We start from the raw sequence: 18,984 nt of genomic DNA, 5'->3' as shown, positions 1-18,984 counted from the left end.
AAAAAAGAAAAAACAACTAGGGATCTATTTTCTCTCTCTTTCATCTTGGAAGGAGTTGTATCTGCTTTGACCAAAAGAGTACAGCAGATAAGATACCATGTAACTCCCAAGGCTAGATCTAAAAATGATATAGCTTCTGCCTGCCTCTGTTTTGGGACCCAACCACCATGTTGTGAGAAGCCCCATTAAGTAGAGGGTCTGGTGTACATGTTTAGGTCGACAGCTCCACTAAAAGTTCAAGCTGATAGCCAGTATCAACTGGGAGATGTGTGAGTAAGCAAGCTTTCAGATGCATATTGACATCTGCCGATGCTGAGTGGAACAGAGAGTAGCCTTCTCTTTCCAAACTCTAACCAAAATTGCACATTTGTAAAGCTAAATAAACACTTTTTGATATTTTAAGCCATTAAGTTTGAAAATTTTTAATGGAGAAATAGGTAGATCAAAGAACCTCCATATGTAAACTTTGATTCATTTCAGTAAAATAATTCTTACAGTACTATATACTGCAAGAACGATACTCCTTGGAAATTGACTACCAGTACTCGCCTACATTTATCTATTTCTCCAAAATTGCTTCTTATTATTCATATATATTGTTTATATTCCAGCCAAATATAACTTCTTACTTTTACCTTTTACTAACTCATTCTAGAGAATGGGTTATTGAACACCTATTATGTGCTCAGCATTTTGCTAGATGCTAGTTTTCCCTGAACACAATATATTCCTTCACAACTTCACATCTTTGCATATACTCTTCTTTCTGCCAGAATACCTTTCCCTACCATCTCTGACGTACTTCAACATAATTCCAAAACCATTTCAGATGTCACCTCTGTGCTGAAGACTTTCCTTACTCCACTGATGGTAGCCATATTTTTCTTGTATTCAGAGCACTATGCGTATGTCTGTTATTGATCTTACACATATTATCAGTCTCAATTTTAGCCTAACTCCTTTACTAGACTTTAAGCCTCTAGAGGTCAAGAACAGATATCTTCATGAATCTGCTCTCTGTACTAGTGTCAGGAATATATTAATTTCATTATACATAATGGTTGAATATTGTTAAATAATATTTAAATATTGGTTAAGTGCTGGCATTTTTAGTGTTTTTTTTCCTTAAGACTATTTTTAGTACTTTATGAGAAGACTGTTGCACACATGATAATAACAATTATGTCATTAGCTAGTAAAGGTACTGAGCTGATATAAATAATAAATTTCATATATGTTACCACGAATCCACCAAATAGTAATGGTTTTTGCCCACAACTAGCCTTAGCTTATTTTAACAACCTGACAGGGCAGCCTGGGTGGCTCAGTGGTTTAGCATCACCTTCAGCCCAGGGCATGATGCTAGAGACTCGGGCTCAAGTCCCGCATCAGGCTCTCTGCATGGAGTCTGCTTCTCCCTCTGCCTGGGTCTCTGCATCTGTGTGTGTGTGTGTCTCATGAATAAATAAATAAAATCTTTATTAAAAAAACTGACAGAAATTGAAGTTTTTATTGCTTATTTCTAAACTCCTAATATTTCCTTAGCTTTCTGATCACTCTAACATGATCCCATAAGAAATAATTTTTATTAACTTTTGAACTACAGCAATAAAAAAAAAGTTTCCCTCATGTACAACCAAAATACATTTTCCAAGAAGCATTCAGAACATTTTCTGCTTAATAGGATATTCATCCAAATAAATTGGTATGATTATTAATGGTACTTTTCCTTTTAATCATAAGGGTCTTCTGTACTAGGAGCTGATCTGTTATCATTTACTAAGCTACTGTTCTCTGGAGCCAAGGAATAGAAGACCTTTTCTTTCATCTTTCCTATTTTAAAGCTCAAATGGAGGAACCTTCTGTACTTTTTAGTCACTTACTTTCTAAGAGGGTCTATTAAGAAATAATGCCATAAAATTAATGGTTAGAGTTTCAGCCTTGTGAACTTGTCCCTTACCAGATACGTAGGAAACCTAAGGATGCTTTAGGAAAAATTTCCTAAATTGTAAGTCCTACCTCGTTGGGAGCCTCTGGGGAAGAGAGAGAAAAACAACAACAAAAAATAATTGCAAAATAATTATATAAATAGTCAATAATTACTCTGCAAACAGCTTAATGATATGGACTGAATCAAATGGTGCCCTTGACAGGAAAAAATATTTTTCTCATCCAATCATCACAGCTCTGCATTTTAACAGAACAGTAAGTGGTTCACTGGGTAAACGATTATTTTTTAATTTTTATTAAGTTTTATGTTTTTCTAATTTTAATTTATTTTTGTTTAATTTAGTTTTACTTATCTTTTTTAAAGATTTTATTTGTTTATTCATGAGAGAGACACACACACACACAGAGGCAGAGACACAGGCAGAGGGAGAAGTAGGCTCCATGCAGGGAGCCCGATGTGGGACTCCATCCCAGGACTCCAGGATCACGCCCTGGGCTGAAGACAGGTGCTAAACCACTGAGCCACCCAGGCATCCCTAGTGTTACTTATTTTTAAATTTTATTTGTTTTTTTTTTTTTTGTCTCAAATTTTTATTGAAATTCTAGTTAGCCTACAGTATGTTGGTTTCAGGAGCAGAATTTAGCGATTCATCACTTCCGTATGACACTCAGTGCTCATCACAATACGTGCCTTCCTTAATATCCATCACTCATTTAGCCCCCACCCCCCCACCCCCCGCTTCCCCTCCAGCAGCCCTAAGTTTGTTCTCTACGGTTAAGAGTCTCTTATGGTTTGCCTCCCTCTCTTTTTTCCCTCCTTCCCCTATATTCATCTGTTTTGTTTCTTAAATTCTACATGAGTAAAATCATATATTTGTCTTTCTCTGACTGACTTATTTCACTCAGCATAATATGCTCTAGTTCCATCCATGTCATTGCAATGGTAAGATTTCATTATTTTTGATGGCTGAGTAATATATATATATTTGGATGGATATATATATATATATTTGCATGGATATGTATATATATATCCATCCAAATAAACTGGATATATATTATATATAACAATATATATAATAAATTGGAATATATATTATTATTCACTAATATATATATATTCATATATATAGTAGTGAAGTTGCTAGATTGAAAGGTAGTTCTATTTTTAACATTTAAGGAAACTCCATACTGTTCTCCAGAGTGGCTGTACTAGTTTCCATTGCCACCAACAGTGTAAGAGAGTTCCCTTTTCTTCACATCCTCACCAACACCTGTTGTTCCTGTGTTGATTCTAGCCATTTTGACAAGTGTGAGATGATATCTCATTGTGGTTTTTGATTTGTATTTTCCTGATTCTGAGTGATGTTGAGCATCTTTAGGGGATGGCACAGCATGGCCATCTGGATGTCTTCCTTGGAAAAATGTCTCTTCGGGTCTTCTGCCTATTTCTTAAGTGGATTATTTTTTGGGGGTGTTGAATTTGGTTAAGTTCTTTATAGATTTTGGATACTAACCCTTTATCAGACATGTCATTTGCAAATATCTTCTCCCATTCTGTAGGTTGTCTTTTAGTTTTATTGATTGTTTTCTTCACTGTGCAGAAACTTTTTATCTTGATGAAATCCCAATAGTTCATTTTTGCTTTTGCTGCTCTTGCCTCAGTGACCTGTCTAGTAAGGAGTTGCTACAGCTGAGGTCATAGAAAATAGGTTGCTGCCTATTTTCTCCTGATTTTGATGGTTTCCTATCTCATATTTAGGTGTCTCATCCATTTTGAATTTATTTTTGTGTATGGTGTAAGAAAGTGGTCCAGTTTCATTCTTTTGCATATTCCTGTCCAGTTTTCCCAACACCATTTATTGAAGAGACTGTCTTTTTTCCACTGGATATTCTTTCCTGCTTTGTTGGAGATTACTTGACCATATAGTTGTGGGTCCATTTCTAGGTTTTCTATTCCATTCCACTGACCTATGTGTTTGTTTCTGTGCCAGTACCATACTGTTTTGATCACTGCAGCTCTGTAATATAGCTTGAAGTCTGGAAATGCAATACCTCTTGCTTTGCTTTTCTTTTTCAGGATTGCTTTGGCTCTTTGGGGTCTTTTGTAGTTCCATACAAATTTTAGTATTGTTTGTTCCAGCTCTGTGAAAAATGCTAGTGGTATTTTGATAAGGATTGCATTAAATTTGCAGATTGTTTTGGGTAGTATAGACATTTTAACAGTATTTGTTCTTCCAATCCATGAGCATGGGATGTTTTTCCATTTCTTTTGTATCATCTTCAGTTTCTTTCATAAGTGTTGTATAGTTTTCAGAGTACAGGTCATTTATCTCTTTGGTTAGGTTTATTCCTAGGTATCATATGGGTTTTGGTGCAATTGGGAATGGGATTAATTCTCTGATTTCTCTTTCTGTTGCTTCATTATTGGTATACAGAAATGCAACAAATTTCTATATTTTAATTTTATATCCTGCAACTTTGCTGAATTTGTGTATCAGTTCTAGCAATTTTTTGGTGGAGTCTTGCAGGTTTTCTACATTGGACAAAAGATTTTGATTGCTCTTCCACATTGTTTGGTTTCATCTTAGTTTCTATCCCAGAGATACTTTGGGAATATTATAAATAAACACAGAGATATCTCACTGAGAAGATAGCTCTAGGAAATGAAGTGTTTTTCATAAGTAAAGTTTTTACACAGACTGAATTTTTCCTAAGTAGAACAGATGCTTATGTGTTGTGATTTTAACTCTGATAATGACTCTTACTTTTTCCATGTGTGTATGCCCCAATTTAATATTCTCTGGTGGCTGAAATATTTTTTTTGATGAGAAATATTTTTCTATTTCATTTTTGACATTAGAATTGAGAATGTGAATGTTCCAAGAAAAGCAATTGACAGACAATGGCTCTTATTAAGTTTTAAGTGGCTAATAACACCTTTCTCTAGAAACAGATTGTGATAGAGTAGACTATAGACCATTTAGAAGAAAAAAGGGTACTTACAGACAAGTTTTCCTATTTTGTCATTTTTGCCTAGGGTCAGCTCTATTCCCAAATAATTAAAACTTACCCATTTAAGCAGTGAGCTGTATTTTATTTCTCATAGAAATATATCTAAAATGTATTATGCATTCTCTTGATTTATTAAAGAGAGTACAATGCATAAAATATAAACTTTCTTCATAGCCTAGAGTCATTATTTTGTTTTTTCATAAATTATCCTAGATTGCTTTATTTTTTATAATTCTGTTGTCCCACATATTAATGGCAGCTGTCCCAGCTCAGTCTATCTCTATCTCTCATGTACTCAGTAACTCTGTATCTTTCGAGTCACAACATCCTGTGTTTCAGTTATGAGTATAATGTGTAGTAGATGTTACTTGACCTCTTTAAGTCTTATTTTGGTGGCTAATGGCAATATTTCCTATAAGGACTGTGGTGAGAACAATTAAAAATGCACATGAAGCAATAGAGCTTTTAGCTCTAACTTGCACAGATGTCTGTGGTAGATTAGAAACAACAAAAGATGCTGAATAGGGGTCCCTGGGTGGCTCAGTAGATTAAGTGTCTGCCTCTGGCTCAGGTCATGATCCCAGAGTTCTGGGATCAAGCCCTGCTTTGGGCTTCCTGCTCAGTGGGGAGTCTGCTTCTCTCTGTCTTTTTTTCTCTCTGCCCCTCCTGCTCAGCTCATTCTCTCTCTCCAAAATAAATAAATAAATAAATAAATAAATAAATAAATAAATAAATAAATAAATCCAAGTGAAACAAAGTGTCCAGATATATTAACCAATAACTTGAATTTTAAGCATAATTTTAAAATTATAAAAATCTTTCCAGAGGGAACAATGATTACTTTTCAGGCATAGAATGTTCTTAGGAGGTTAAAGGTACTTTTCACTAATATTTAAATTTAAAGGATGTTTAGGAAAGAGAGAAATATAGAGGATGTCTGCCAGAAAAGTAGGCAGAATTGTAGAAAGTAGGTAGAAAATCAAAGAATAAAGTATAAAGTTTCAATCGATGTATAACTATTTCATGAGGTGTATTTTTTGTCTACCTATAAAATAGCCTTGTGACATTACTACTTGTGTTTTTTTATTGCATTAGTATCACATATTCAACTTTGTACAATGACAGGCGCACAAGTAACAGTGAGTTAATTTTAGGAATGAGGTGGAAAAAAGTGTAGAATAGAAATTCTCTTGCCTTAGATAGTATGGGACTGCTTCTCAAAGTCTTAGGAAGTGTCCTGGGATTTGCATTTCAGAGCATCATTTCCTGGTTGAAGGACTTTGGGAACCTAAAGGGAATTTTCAAAAGGTCAGTTTTTAGTTGCTTATGGCCTACCTCTCCTTCCTCATACAGTTAACTGCTGACATTCAGCATAGTCATGGAGAATATCCAATTAAGAATCCTGCTTGGCAAGTCACCTTTAAATTCCTGTATTTTATTTGTCCCCTAGCATCTATTTGGAGTGCTACCATATTGGAACCTTGAAGGTATATGATCTTTATTATGATGGCCACTCTCCAAGGAAATGTATGTTCTAAAATAAAAGACAGACCACTGTGACAAAAAGTATCAGAACTTCTACCCTCCCAATCAGATCACTATACATCATCTTCAAGGCTTGTCTTTTCCTGGACTTTCTTTTCTGTCTAAAACATTCGCATAGAACAATAGGACATTTATACTCAATTACTTGGGGCTCTTTCTGCCTGAACATTCTCACACCAAATAATTTTGGTGTCTTAGAAATAAAATAGTCAATTAGACTTTGATTAGAGGAGTTGATACTGAGTGAAACAGAGTTTATCTAATATCCCTTAGGAGCAAATTAGAGAGTGAGCCTTATTTTCACCTAAGGAAAATTTTGTTCTAAGATCACATCTTCTCATATGAAAAGTTCTCAGTGGGTTTGGAGGAGAATATTGGCACAGTGCAACTGACTTTTGAGAGTTACATTTGACAAAACTGAAATAACTAAGTATCACTGGCATTCTGTTAAACTATCCAAGGGAATCAAAGAACCAAGCTGAGGAGAAAATGATGCTTGCTTGTTTTGAATCCTAATAAGACTGCCTCTTTGTTGTAATGCTTTCCACAGAAACCTCTTAGAAAAGTGTTTGATTCTATTCATGACACTGCTATTCTTCTGAAGAGATCAGAAAATTTAAGTTATGGTCTTCTTACCTTTAAAAAATAATCATTAGATTTTATTTTTAAGAAAAAAATCATGTATGTATAATTTATTGACAGCTCCAGGGGAAATTCAGATGTAATTTTTAAAGACATTTGGTTAGAAAATCTATTCTTGAATCTGAAGGTATTTGCTTTGACAAGATATGAACCAAAATGATCCCTGATTCATCATCATTAAATAGGAGTAGCCTAATGAAAGAGTTTAAGCTCATTTTCTCTGAAGTAATTCTTTGTCCTCTCTCTTCTTTTTCAGAGCTGATAATTATCAAGAGTTCAAACTTAGAACTACTCAACAAGTAAAAGAATCTTTACACAAATACTGGCAAGCAGCTTAGGGCCTATTTTAAATCTTCAGACACACTCTGCAATTTAGATTAATATTTTAACACCAAATATCATTACAGAGAAGACTCACAAAATAGCAGGAATACTGTTATTATGGCTTGAGTTCACTGAAGGAACTGAAAGTCAGGACTGAAGAAATACAAGAAATGGCTAGGGAATATCTATTTTCCCTGGCTGTTTGTTCTAACAATTTGGCCTTAATATCATGTTCAGTGATTTCATGTATACCCACATAGTAATGCTAGTAATTTGTCATTATATCAGGAAGGTAGACTAAGTATGCCTGATGCATGATATTACTTTTGTTGTGTCACCATTACATGTTATTGTGATCCCTAGTTTTATTGAATTTCATTTGTATTAAACTAATGTTTCTATACATATCTTGGGAAAAATATCTCCTGGCTAGCTTTTTTTAGAAGTTGAGAAGAATCAGCAGTGCGAAGACTAGCCACAGTGGAAATACCAAAGAAATAGTGTTTAAAGAAGCAGTTTGAGAGACAAGAATCATAATCATGCAAAGATGACTAGTAATGAGTAATTGTACAAAAAAAATGTAACTCATATGTTATAGTTTTTGAGGAATTAGCGAAAGGAATGAAAACCACGAGCAGGGCTGGTCAGAAATGGCATTAAAGAAGTGGGGCTTTACTGTGTAGAATTACCATGCAAAAGAAGAAATAAATGACATTTTAAAGATTTATTTATTTATTTTTAGAGGGGAGGACAGAAGGAGAAGGACTCTCCACTGAACACAGAACCCAACATGGGCCTCACTCTCATGACCCGGAGATCATGACCTGAGCTGAAATCAAGAATCAGATGCTTAACCCACTGAACTCCAGGAACTCCAATAAATGACATTATAGACAAAGAAATAACTCTGTGGGGAAGGATGGAAGCAGGAATGTTCAAGCAATGCACTATACTTGAAATGTACATTTTATGTTGGGACTGAAGAGGAAAATAAGGTTGAAAAAATAAGAGGACCAGATAGTAAAGGCCTGTATTCATTCATGAGGGCTGTGGTAACAAAGTACCAGAGATGATGTGACTTATAAAACAGAAATGAATTTTCTCACATTTCTGAAGGCTAGAAGTCCAAGCACAAGGTATTAACAGATTTGGTTTCTTCTAAAGCCTTTTTCCTTGATTTGCAGATGGCCATGTCTTCACATGATCTTTCCTCTGTGTGCATCCATTCCTGCTGACTATTTCTTTGTTCAAGTTTTCTCTCCTTATAAGGACACAAGTCAGGTTGCACTAGGGACCGCTCTAACAGCCTCACTATAACTTAATCACCTCTTTAAAGGTCCTACCTCCAAATACACTCATATTCTGTAGTACGAAGTGTTAGGGACTCAACATATGAATTTCAGAGGCAGCAGTTCAGTCCATAGGAAATTTACATGCCAAGTTGAGAAGAAGGTTTCAAAGAGACATTACTTATGACCTGGGATCTAGTTCTGACTGAGTCCCTTTCCATTTGTCTTTCAGTGCTCTGTGAAACCTCTCTGGTCCTACAGGTAATGGAGTTGAACTAGAAAATCTCCAAGGTTTTCCTAACTAAAATTCTATATTTTGGGGAAATTCCTAAAAATATGAAAATAGGTCATATACCCATAAGTTAATCAACATCATGAGTCAGCTTATTTACAGTCAATTAGACCAAGCATAACCTCTAAAGCAGCACTTCCTAAACTCTTTTGAGAATACTAAGAAGTATCACTCAAAAGGTATTCTGAGGTCATAAAAATCCAGAAAATTTGCAAAATTATTTTGATGGGAGGATTTTGAGCTTTTAGGTAAACCAAGACATTTTTTTGGAAGCTACAAAACCCCGGGGCAGGTGCATTCTCCTTTTTTCCTAATGGGACATTAATATCTTTCACGCTTACCTCTCAATTTGTACAACATTTATAAGGAATAAAATCAAAGTTGTTATATTGAAATAGTTAAGTGTGTTATCTGCAGCCTTGTTGTTTGTATTCTTTTATAAAAATAATTTTTCAGAGAACATTTTAAACAATTTGAGGAGTGGTCACTAAAATACATTTTAAAAAATATTTCAGATGACAGTTAAATTGAACTAGAGTGAAGGAAATAGAAATCTAGGGGAAAATAAAATACTCTAGCTGCTTTAGTTCTCTTGATTTTATAAACAGTGAAGACTTCTCTTCAAGTTGTATAACAGACTGGAAGAATACAGAGAAGGCTCACAGGGCTGCAAGGGTTCCCACATCATCTTTCCTTGTCACTTGTTCACTCTCGGGCTATGAAGGTTGGGTTGAGGGTGGACTGGACTGAGACAAACCAGTTCTGAACCTACATGAGCCTGAAAACTTGAATCATGCTGGCTCTTTTCCCATTCTCCTCAGGAATTTGAAAGATGGAAGAAATGTTGTTTAAGAATTAACTGATTTATTCACGATAGGTTCTGGGGCTAGTCAATGAGAACTGGCCTTAAAGAGGGCAGGCCCAACTCCTTAATGAGTTCAGGGAGAGCCATACTCAGACCATCTTTTTCTTTTTTCAATAGAGATTTATTCAGTTACTTGAGAGAGAAAGAGTGTGCATGAGTGGGGGGAAGGTTTAGAGAGAAAGAGAAAGAGAGACAGAGAGAGAATCCTCAAGCAGATTCCCCAGTAAGCACAACATGGATCTCAGACCCTGAGATCAAGCCCTGAGCCAAAACCAAGAGTAGGATGCTCAAGTGACCAAACCACCCAGGTACCCCTGGAACTATCTCTAAAAGGCAGATTCAGTATACAATAGTTTCTAAGTTTATTTGACCATGTCCTTCTCCATGTGTGTATGGTTTGTGCATGAGACAGAGAGAGACAGAGAGACAAAGAGGCAGAGATTCTCTCCTCTTATCAATAGACTATTTTTCAGAGTAGTTTTTTAGGTTTGCAGCACAACTGAGCAGAAAGTATAGAGAGGTCTCACATACTGCCTGTCCTCACACATTAGACAGATTTTCCACTATTAACATCCCCTAACAGAGTGGGATAATTGTTACAATCAATGACTCTACATTGACACATCATTACACAAAGTCCACAGTTTATATTATGATTCACCATTGGTATTGTGCACTGCATGGATTTTGTTAAATACGTAATGACATGTATCCACCATTATAGTATCATATAGAATAGTTTCACTGCCCTCTGTGCTCTTAGAATTATCTTTTTACTAGTATTTGCTGGTATGGCAGTGGACACATCCTGAGAAATGTTGCTCTAAAACAACTGTGGCTTGTATTATTGAATAGGTAAAAAACCTTGTTTCTTCTTTATTGAAACCAGCAAGAGGAACTGATTCAAAACATATGGTACTTTACTGTTGACTACAACTCCCTGACAGTGGACCATGTGTCTCACTTTATACTTTGCTAATACAAATAAACTATTTGGGTAGTTTGGGAACCTCAGAGCCTAATTTATTGCTCACTTACATTTGGTAAGTATTTTAAAGGAAGGTTTACTTACATCCTCTTCCAAGAACGTGGGAGTGTGCAGCAGGGAGCTATAGAAGAGTTTATATGTTCTCTTTTTAATTGAATATTATTTTATTTTCAAGGACTTTATTTTCAAGAAACAGGTGTTTCACCTGAGGTGAAGCCAGGCAGTTTATTAGGGATGAGCACCATTACACAATAATGAAAAATATATATATTGCAAAATAATTGCAAATATGAGTGTGAGGCATGTGCTGTGATCATGCAACGTGTTGAAAAGAAATAAGGATATGAATTTTCACCTTCAAACCTGAAGTCATAGAATTCTAGAGTCTAATCCTGATAAATATATTAACATGTATATAGGTATTTTTATTTTATAGGATTATCAAACAGCACCACAAAATGATAACTGCCCTTCCTTAAGTATACTGAAGGCATATGCAGGAGCTATGGAATATCTTAAATAAATTTCAATTCCAAAGTAAGAAAATTACATGAACATTAATACGGAATATTTTGTCAGTGGGGTTCAATCCTGATTTGTAAAAGGTCCAGAGAAGACCACCAAACTTGGACTAGAGCACATGAGTACTTTCCCTAGTTACGTGATACTGGGCAAATACTAACTCCTTTGTATGTCTTTGTTTATAAAAGCAGAAGGTTCGGGATCCCTGGGTGGCGCAGCGGTTTAGCGCCTGCCTTTGGCCCAGGGCGCGATCCTGGAGACCCGGGATCGAATCCCACGTCGGGCTCCTGGTGCATGGAGCCTGCTTCTCCCTCTGCCTGTGTCTCTGCCTCTCTCTCTCTCTCTGTGCGACTATCATAAAAATAAAAAAATAAAAAAAATATTTAAAAAAAAAAGCAGAAGGTTGTATCAAATGATCTTTATGTCTTTCTATTCTTAACACTTGTTTATAATTCTATACAATACACTGGACACCAGAAATAGGATTTGTATATCTGGTCTACTACAATTCATCCTTCTTTTGTCTATCCTTCATTCCCTTCTTCCTTCTTTCCTTCCTTCTGTGTTCTTCCTACTCTTCCTTCTCCTTTCACAAATATTTATGATATTTGTCTGCCACGTTTTGGTCCCTATGCTGGGGGCTAATGGCACTACAACAAACAAAACAAGATCTTTGACTTTATTATTATTATTTTTTAGATTTTATTTATTCATAAGAGAGAGAGAGAGAGGCAGAGACACAGGCAGATAGAGAAGCAGGCTCCATGCTTGTGGATGTGGACTGGATGTGGGACTGGATCCCAGGACTCCAGCATCATGCCCTGGGCTGAAGGCAGGTGCTAAACCACTGAGCCACCCAGGGATCCCCAAGATCCTTGACTTTAAAGAGCTTTCAATTTAGTGAGAGACAGGTGAATTGGAAATTAGAATATAGTGTGTCATGATAAATACCAAGTGTGATAAATACCATAAAAGAGCATATAAGGGTTACTTAATCTCATGGAATTATACATGAGAGATGTTTAGTTTACAACAGAATGGCCTATCACTTAATAAAAGAGTGAAATACTTCTATACAGTTTGGTAAATAGCCTCTCTCTGTGCTCCCAAGTGTTTTTTTCTGACACTGTGGCCATGCAAGATTCTCTCCAAAGACCTCCCTCCTATACTTTGTCATGACCCTGCCAATAAGGGTTAATCTCTGGACACTGTAAGTCTTCCATGATTCTGTTCCAGCACGGTAGCCTATGTCCATTCTGATTGCTTACCCACAATCAGAAATGCCCAAGCTACACTTGTTGTTAAATGCTTTAAATAGTACCTTTAGTTCATACACTGCCTTTTCAGGATTTGAAGCATGAAATATATTAGGCTCGAGAAAGAAGGGCAAGAGTGGGTAAAAATGTGTTCCAGACAAAATCAATGGATTTTGGACCTGTGTAGACAGGTCCACTGGTGAAAGACTGGTAGTTTAAGAAATGGAAAGTAGTTTAGTAGATCATTACTAGTGAGCTCTAGGAGAGAAGTAGTGGGAGAAAACTCTAGAGAGGTAGATAGGACCCAGAATTCAAAGTACTTTACAAGTCAGGCTCAGCAGTTTTTTGCTGAATAGAGAAGAGTATTATTTATATATTTCTGGAGGGGGCACTATGATGTTTTGACAGAGTTAGAAATGTCAGGAAAAACACTACAAAAGAGTCTAGATACATGTTGTATAGGTATCTATTACCTTGTGGTATCTGTACCAAAATTGGTGTTGTAAGTAAGATCTGTTTGCTCTGCCCATAACCCCAGAGCTCTTTCCAAGGCATGCCAGAAACACCAATCTTTACTTCAATACCAGAGAAATAGCAATATGCAACCACAGGGTTTTTCTTCCCATTCTATTAATAATTTTAGAGAGAAAAGGAGCTGGCATACAGGAAGTTCAACAAGTTATCTCAGATTTTAGCCATTTTGAAATGGTATTAATGAATAAATGAATAATGAATGAAATGAATGAAAGGTGGCAATTCTCAGGTGTAAGGTGGAAATACCTCTTTCCTTTTCTGAATGTTTCTCTACCTTGGAACAAGACCTTACGAGCCTAACCCTCCTAGTATCTTTTCATTTATTTTTTGACTCTCACTCCTTGTGGGAGAAGAGAAGTGATCTAGCAGTACTGGTGAGTTGAGAAGTAACTAGGCATGCAATGCTCAACGAATCTTTGCTACAGCGCCTGGATTCACTTGGCACTAGGAAGTATGTATCTCTTGGACAGGCTCTGTTCTGGGGGACAGTGGAATGGTGGGACAGACTTTCCATGTTCCAATACTTCCATGTCTTGGTAACAAAGTTTGCTTAACTTTGGGATTTGTTATTGGAAAGCCTGCTTGCCAGCATTTATTAGTCAGACTTTCCTGTATCAACTTTATCAGTAATAAATGTGATATTTTGAACTCCCTTTCCTGGCTCTTATGTCTTACATTTCAATTGATTCAGAGATTAAGGAGAAAATGAGAGGGCTATTTATTAGGCTTCTTTCAAATGCAGTGATGCATTCTTCTCATTCAAGCCATGCAAAGATATTTTCCTGTCAAATTTAGAAAGAAAATTTACTTACATCTTTATATGAAAGCAAATTTACTTTTCATTTCATCTAGGTGTATATATACTTCATACTTTCATATATACTTTATAAAAGTTCAAAATTCCTTATGTTACTGTTATTCTGGTCTTGATTTTATTTATTTCTGATTTTTCTGTGTTATTTCATTCCTCTGTTAAATTTCAGCTAAATTTCTTCTTTTTCTAGTTCCTTGTGGTATAATGTGAAGTTGTTTATTTGAGCTTTTTTTCTTAATGCAAGCACTTATGTATGCATAAATTTCCCTCTAACATCCACTTTTGCTGTATCCCATAGGTTTTAGAACATTGTGTTTTCTTCTTCTTTTGAGACATATTTTAATTTGCCATTTGGTTTCTTATTTGGCCAACTGCTTGTGTGGTGGTGTGTTGTTTAATATTTACATATTAAATATTTAATATTTACATTGTAGATTTTCCAGCTTTGTATTATTGTTGGATCTTTAGTTTTGTACTATTCTAGTTGGAGAATATACTTGGTACGATTTCAGTCTTCTTAAATTTGTAGTATTTGTTATGTCTCTTTTTATAAGATTTAACCAGGGGATTCTTCTATATATACTTGAAGAAAATGTGTATTCTATTTTTCTTGGATGGTATGTTTTATATGTATCATTTAGAACCATTTATTCTGAAGTATGCTTCAAGTAAAAAATGTTCTTGATGAAAAACGCTTTAACTGAAGGTACTTATTTAAAATAAAACATATCAAAGGGGAGGTGGGTGAGGGATGGGTGAATTGGGTGAAGGGGATTCAGAGTACATTTATTATGAGTACTAAGTAATGCCGTATAGAATTGTAAAATCACTATATAAATATAGTGAAGCCAATATAACATTCTATGTTAACTATACTGGAATTAAAATAAAAAACTTAAAAATAAAAAGAAGAGTGGTTTTGAATACTGGCTCTGAAATGAGCCATGTGTTTAAACCTCTTCTCTATTGCTTATAAGTCATGTGACCTTACAAAAATTGTTCTCTGTGGATTTCAATTTGATCGAATATAAAGCAGCATAATCTTAGGGCCTGTCTCATTAGGTTGGTCTAAGATTATATATGTAAAACACATATGATAGAATCTGGCACACAGTAAATACTATATGTGTTTGCTATTGTTATTGATCCAGAAAATGAACCTGAGTTTGGAAAGATAGTTCAATTTTTCCTGTCCAAACTCTAGTTTTTTTAATGACCCATTAATTACATTCAATAATGGTAGTAATTAATAATCCAAATCAAATTCAGTTAGACATATAGTTTGCATGACTTGATTAGAATGGCCATTTGGAATTTGACTTTATTAATGTTATCAAGATAGACATTAATATTAATGTTATGTGAATGGGCATGATCTTATAAAATACGGTATTTTTGCTTTTCTTTTGTAATAAACTTAGCTAAGATGTAAAATGAAAAAGAGTTATTCAGTTATCTGTCAAAAAATCATATAAAATTCAACAGTGAAATTTTAGAGTTGAATTATTTGATTAGCATACTATTATAAATTTTTCAGTGTATCTTTCTGTCCTTTGATATAATGATGTTGCTAGTGATGCTTCTTATGTTTCTGAAACATGAAAAAATGCTTTGCGGTAGCTTGTATTTTCTATGTATTTTATAACCTTGGTCTTCTTTGTCATCTGCTTTTTTTTTTCAGGCAGGGTTTCTCCTATGAATAGGAGTATGCTACCTTGCCACCATAATTTTTAAATAAAAGCAAAATCATACACACTAAAGCTCCTGTTAAATCATTAATGGTATAATGGCTTTACGTGGTTGCAAATTTTCTAATTCAAGGATTCCAAATATAATTTTTTCGCAGACAAAAAATTGGCAATTAAGGCCAAATATTACTCTTTGAGTTCTCTAAAATATTTTGTTCAGAAGACGTGAAATAGTAACACTTGAACAAATTGTCCTGTGTTTTCCGGTTTGCAAGCAGATCAGAAAGGCTTATGTGGATATTTATTAATTATAGTGTTTCAATATATTATCAGAATATAAATAGCAATAAATACAGAAGTTAAATCAAGGGCCATTAGAGAATATTATGTGAAAGTATGGAAAAATTTGAAAACCTATAGGAAGTGGATTGTGTCTTAGCAAAATGTAATTAACAAAATCAATTCAAGGGAAGTAGAAAACTTAATAGGCCTGCCTGTCAAAAAAAATGAAAAAAAGAAAAGCATTGAAATGGTGTTTAAGAAAACATCATTAAAAATGGAAGCTCTCTAACTTGTAAATAAAAGATGATTTCTAAATTATTCTAGTTCATAGGGAATGTACAACCTCCCAAGTCATTTTATGAGGACATCATAACTTTAATATTAAAACCTATAAAGAGAGTAAAACCTCATTTATTGTTATAAAACAAATTTTCTTTAAAAACTCACTGCACTTTGAAAAACAGAATACTGTTCCAAAGATTATACCAATATAATTCATTTCCTCGGTAAACTAGAGGAAAATTTATGCATTTATATAATTAAAATATTGAAAATATATTTGAAAAGGAAATTCAGAAGACTTGCCTAATTAGAACTCTGAATAAACAGGAATATAAGAAAATTACTTAAATATGATAAAGATTATCATAAGCTGAAAGAAAATATAAATATAAATTGTGAAATACTAATAAACATCACTTTAATTACAATTAGAAACCAGAAAGGGATAACTGTTGGTGCTATGATTAATCACTATTGCATGGAAGGATATAAAATATACAGTAAGAGAAAAAAGTCAAATAATATTATAAATTTCAAAGAAGAAAAGTTGTCTATTTTTTGTTAATGAGTTGATTGTATACCCAGAAAACCTAAAATATTCTAGAAAAAAATATTATTTAACTTAAAAAGAATATTGGGAAAAGTTATTGTATACAAAATAAGCAGTCAAATAGTAATCATTGCCTATCCTAGCAATAATAACTCAGAGGAATTAGTCCAATTCATAATATAAACAGAAATATATAAAGTATTTAATAAAGAATATCAGAAATGAAATGAAGAAAAATCACAAAAACAAATCATTGTAGCAAACACTTTATATGGAAATTTACATGATTTTCCTGAATGGAAAAATTTAATATCACAGAAAATGACAATTATCTAAGATAGAAATTTAATGCAGCTACAGTTTAAATCCTAATGAGTTAAAAAAATTTATTTTGAAGTTAATATGTAGTATTAAATATAAGAGAATTTAAGAAAACTATGAAAATGAAAAACAAATAGAATTAGTTATAAAGCTACAGTAATAAATGAATATGATATTGCCATGGAAAAGGAAAACAGATCAGACAAAAAGGGAATAATCCATAGAATACTGAAAGACACCCTGTTTTAAAGAAACTTTTTTTAATAGAAAAAAATGGGCAAAAAATGGGAATAGGCAGCTAACAAATGAATAATTCTATTTGGCTAGCAAGAACTAGAGATGCTCAAACTCAATATCAGAGAAATAAATGGTAGATCAAAAATGAAATAGTACTTTATTCTACCAAGCTAACAGAATTAAAATATACTCTAAAACCAACTGCTAGAGAGAACATGTGGAGCAATTCTATTACTTATCATTGGTGAAAGACTTTTCTCATTTTATTGCTTTACTGAGAAACAATCTAATACCATATGTTTTTTAAAAATGTATATTTTTCTACAAAACAACCCCCTTCCTAGGAATCTGTCCTATAAAAATAAAAATATAATGTATAAGAATGTTTCCAAGGATTTTGCTAGAATCATTGCTCTTGGGGACAAAAACTGGAAACAAAATTAATCGACATCAATAAAGAAATGGTTGCATAAATTACACATACAGAATTTCACCATATTTATTTGGTGGAATTTTCTCAAACTACTATGGAAAGAGATATGAAAAATCCAGAGCAGACTATAATATGACGTGTTTTTTTTTTTTTTTTTTTTTTTTAGTGAAGAAAACGACACCAACAGGATGGTGGCCATGAAAGCCAGGATCCACTAAGGAGTGTTAAACTACTTATCTGCCAAATTAGCTAGCTCTGAAAATAGATGGCATTGCAGCATTTGGCCTATACCCAGCCATTGCTGGTAGTTGGTGACAAAGAAGAAAGATGGGTGTAGGAAGGGCTATTCCCAATTCTCAACCCCTGGGCACTATGCCCTACAAGCAGGGATGCTTCCGAGATGAACCCTGAAGCATAGACATGGACGTAAGTTGAGCCCCACAGGTGCAGATCTTGGTGGTAGTGGAAAATATTCCAACCAGCACTTTGAAAGCTAATGTGGAGAAGGTTCCCTGTGAACGGCAGTTAACACAGGTCAGTTGGTACTGAACGATGAGGAATGCCATTCTGAAGGGAGGATGATGGCTTCTATTGCCCTTAGCTAAGATAAAATATTCAGATCTAAATCCCCAAATCAAGAGTTGGGGAGAGGAATGCTACCAGGCCAACCTAAGGCCATTTGATTATTTAGAAGATTCCCGTCTAACTTTCGAATATTCAGAAATTCTTCAGCCACCTCTCTGTTACTGATTTCTAGTGGAATTTAATTGTAGTCTAAAAGCATAATTCATACCATTTCTATCATTTAAAATTGTGTCAAGGTATATTAAAGTATGGCCCAGAATGTGATCTCTCTCGGTTGAATGTTCCATGAGAGACTGAGACAAATTTATGTTCTGCTGTTGTTGAATGGAGTATTCTATAAATGGCAATTAAATCAAGTTGATAGTGTTAGTGCTGTTCATGTCATTTACGTTTTTATTGATTTTTGCCTATTTAATTAATCACTTACTGAAAGAGGAATGTGTATTAAAGCCTCCAACTATAATACTGGATTTGTCTGTTTCTCGTTTCAGTTTCATCTATTTTTGCTTCATGTATTTCTTTTTTTAAAACAATTTTTTATTGGAGTTCAATTTGCCAACATATAGCATA

The 18,984-nt window shown here is 34.3% G+C and overlaps 1 long non-coding RNA gene across 2 annotated transcripts in view; it reads left to right on the top strand.

Annotated features, from left to right (window-relative positions):
• LOC111091492 overlaps positions 1-9,418 on the top strand; it is a 71,772-nt gene extending 62,354 nt beyond the window's left edge. For both annotated transcript variants that reach the window (XR_005375513.1, XR_005375512.1), the window contains one exon: positions 7,409-9,418. This is a non-coding gene — a long non-coding RNA (uncharacterized LOC111091492). The remainder of the gene's footprint in view (positions 1-7,408) is intronic.
• Positions 9,419-18,984: the final 9,566 nt, after the last annotated feature.

The sequence above is a fragment of the Canis lupus genome, chromosome 21, assembly GCF_011100685.1.
Source record: "Canis lupus familiaris isolate Mischka breed German Shepherd chromosome 21, alternate assembly UU_Cfam_GSD_1.0, whole genome shotgun sequence".
NCBI classification, from domain to species: domain Eukaryota; kingdom Metazoa; phylum Chordata; class Mammalia; order Carnivora; family Canidae; genus Canis; species Canis lupus.
The sequence above is the reverse complement of the archived record's forward strand: the minus strand, read 5'-3'. Positions and strand labels throughout refer to the sequence as shown.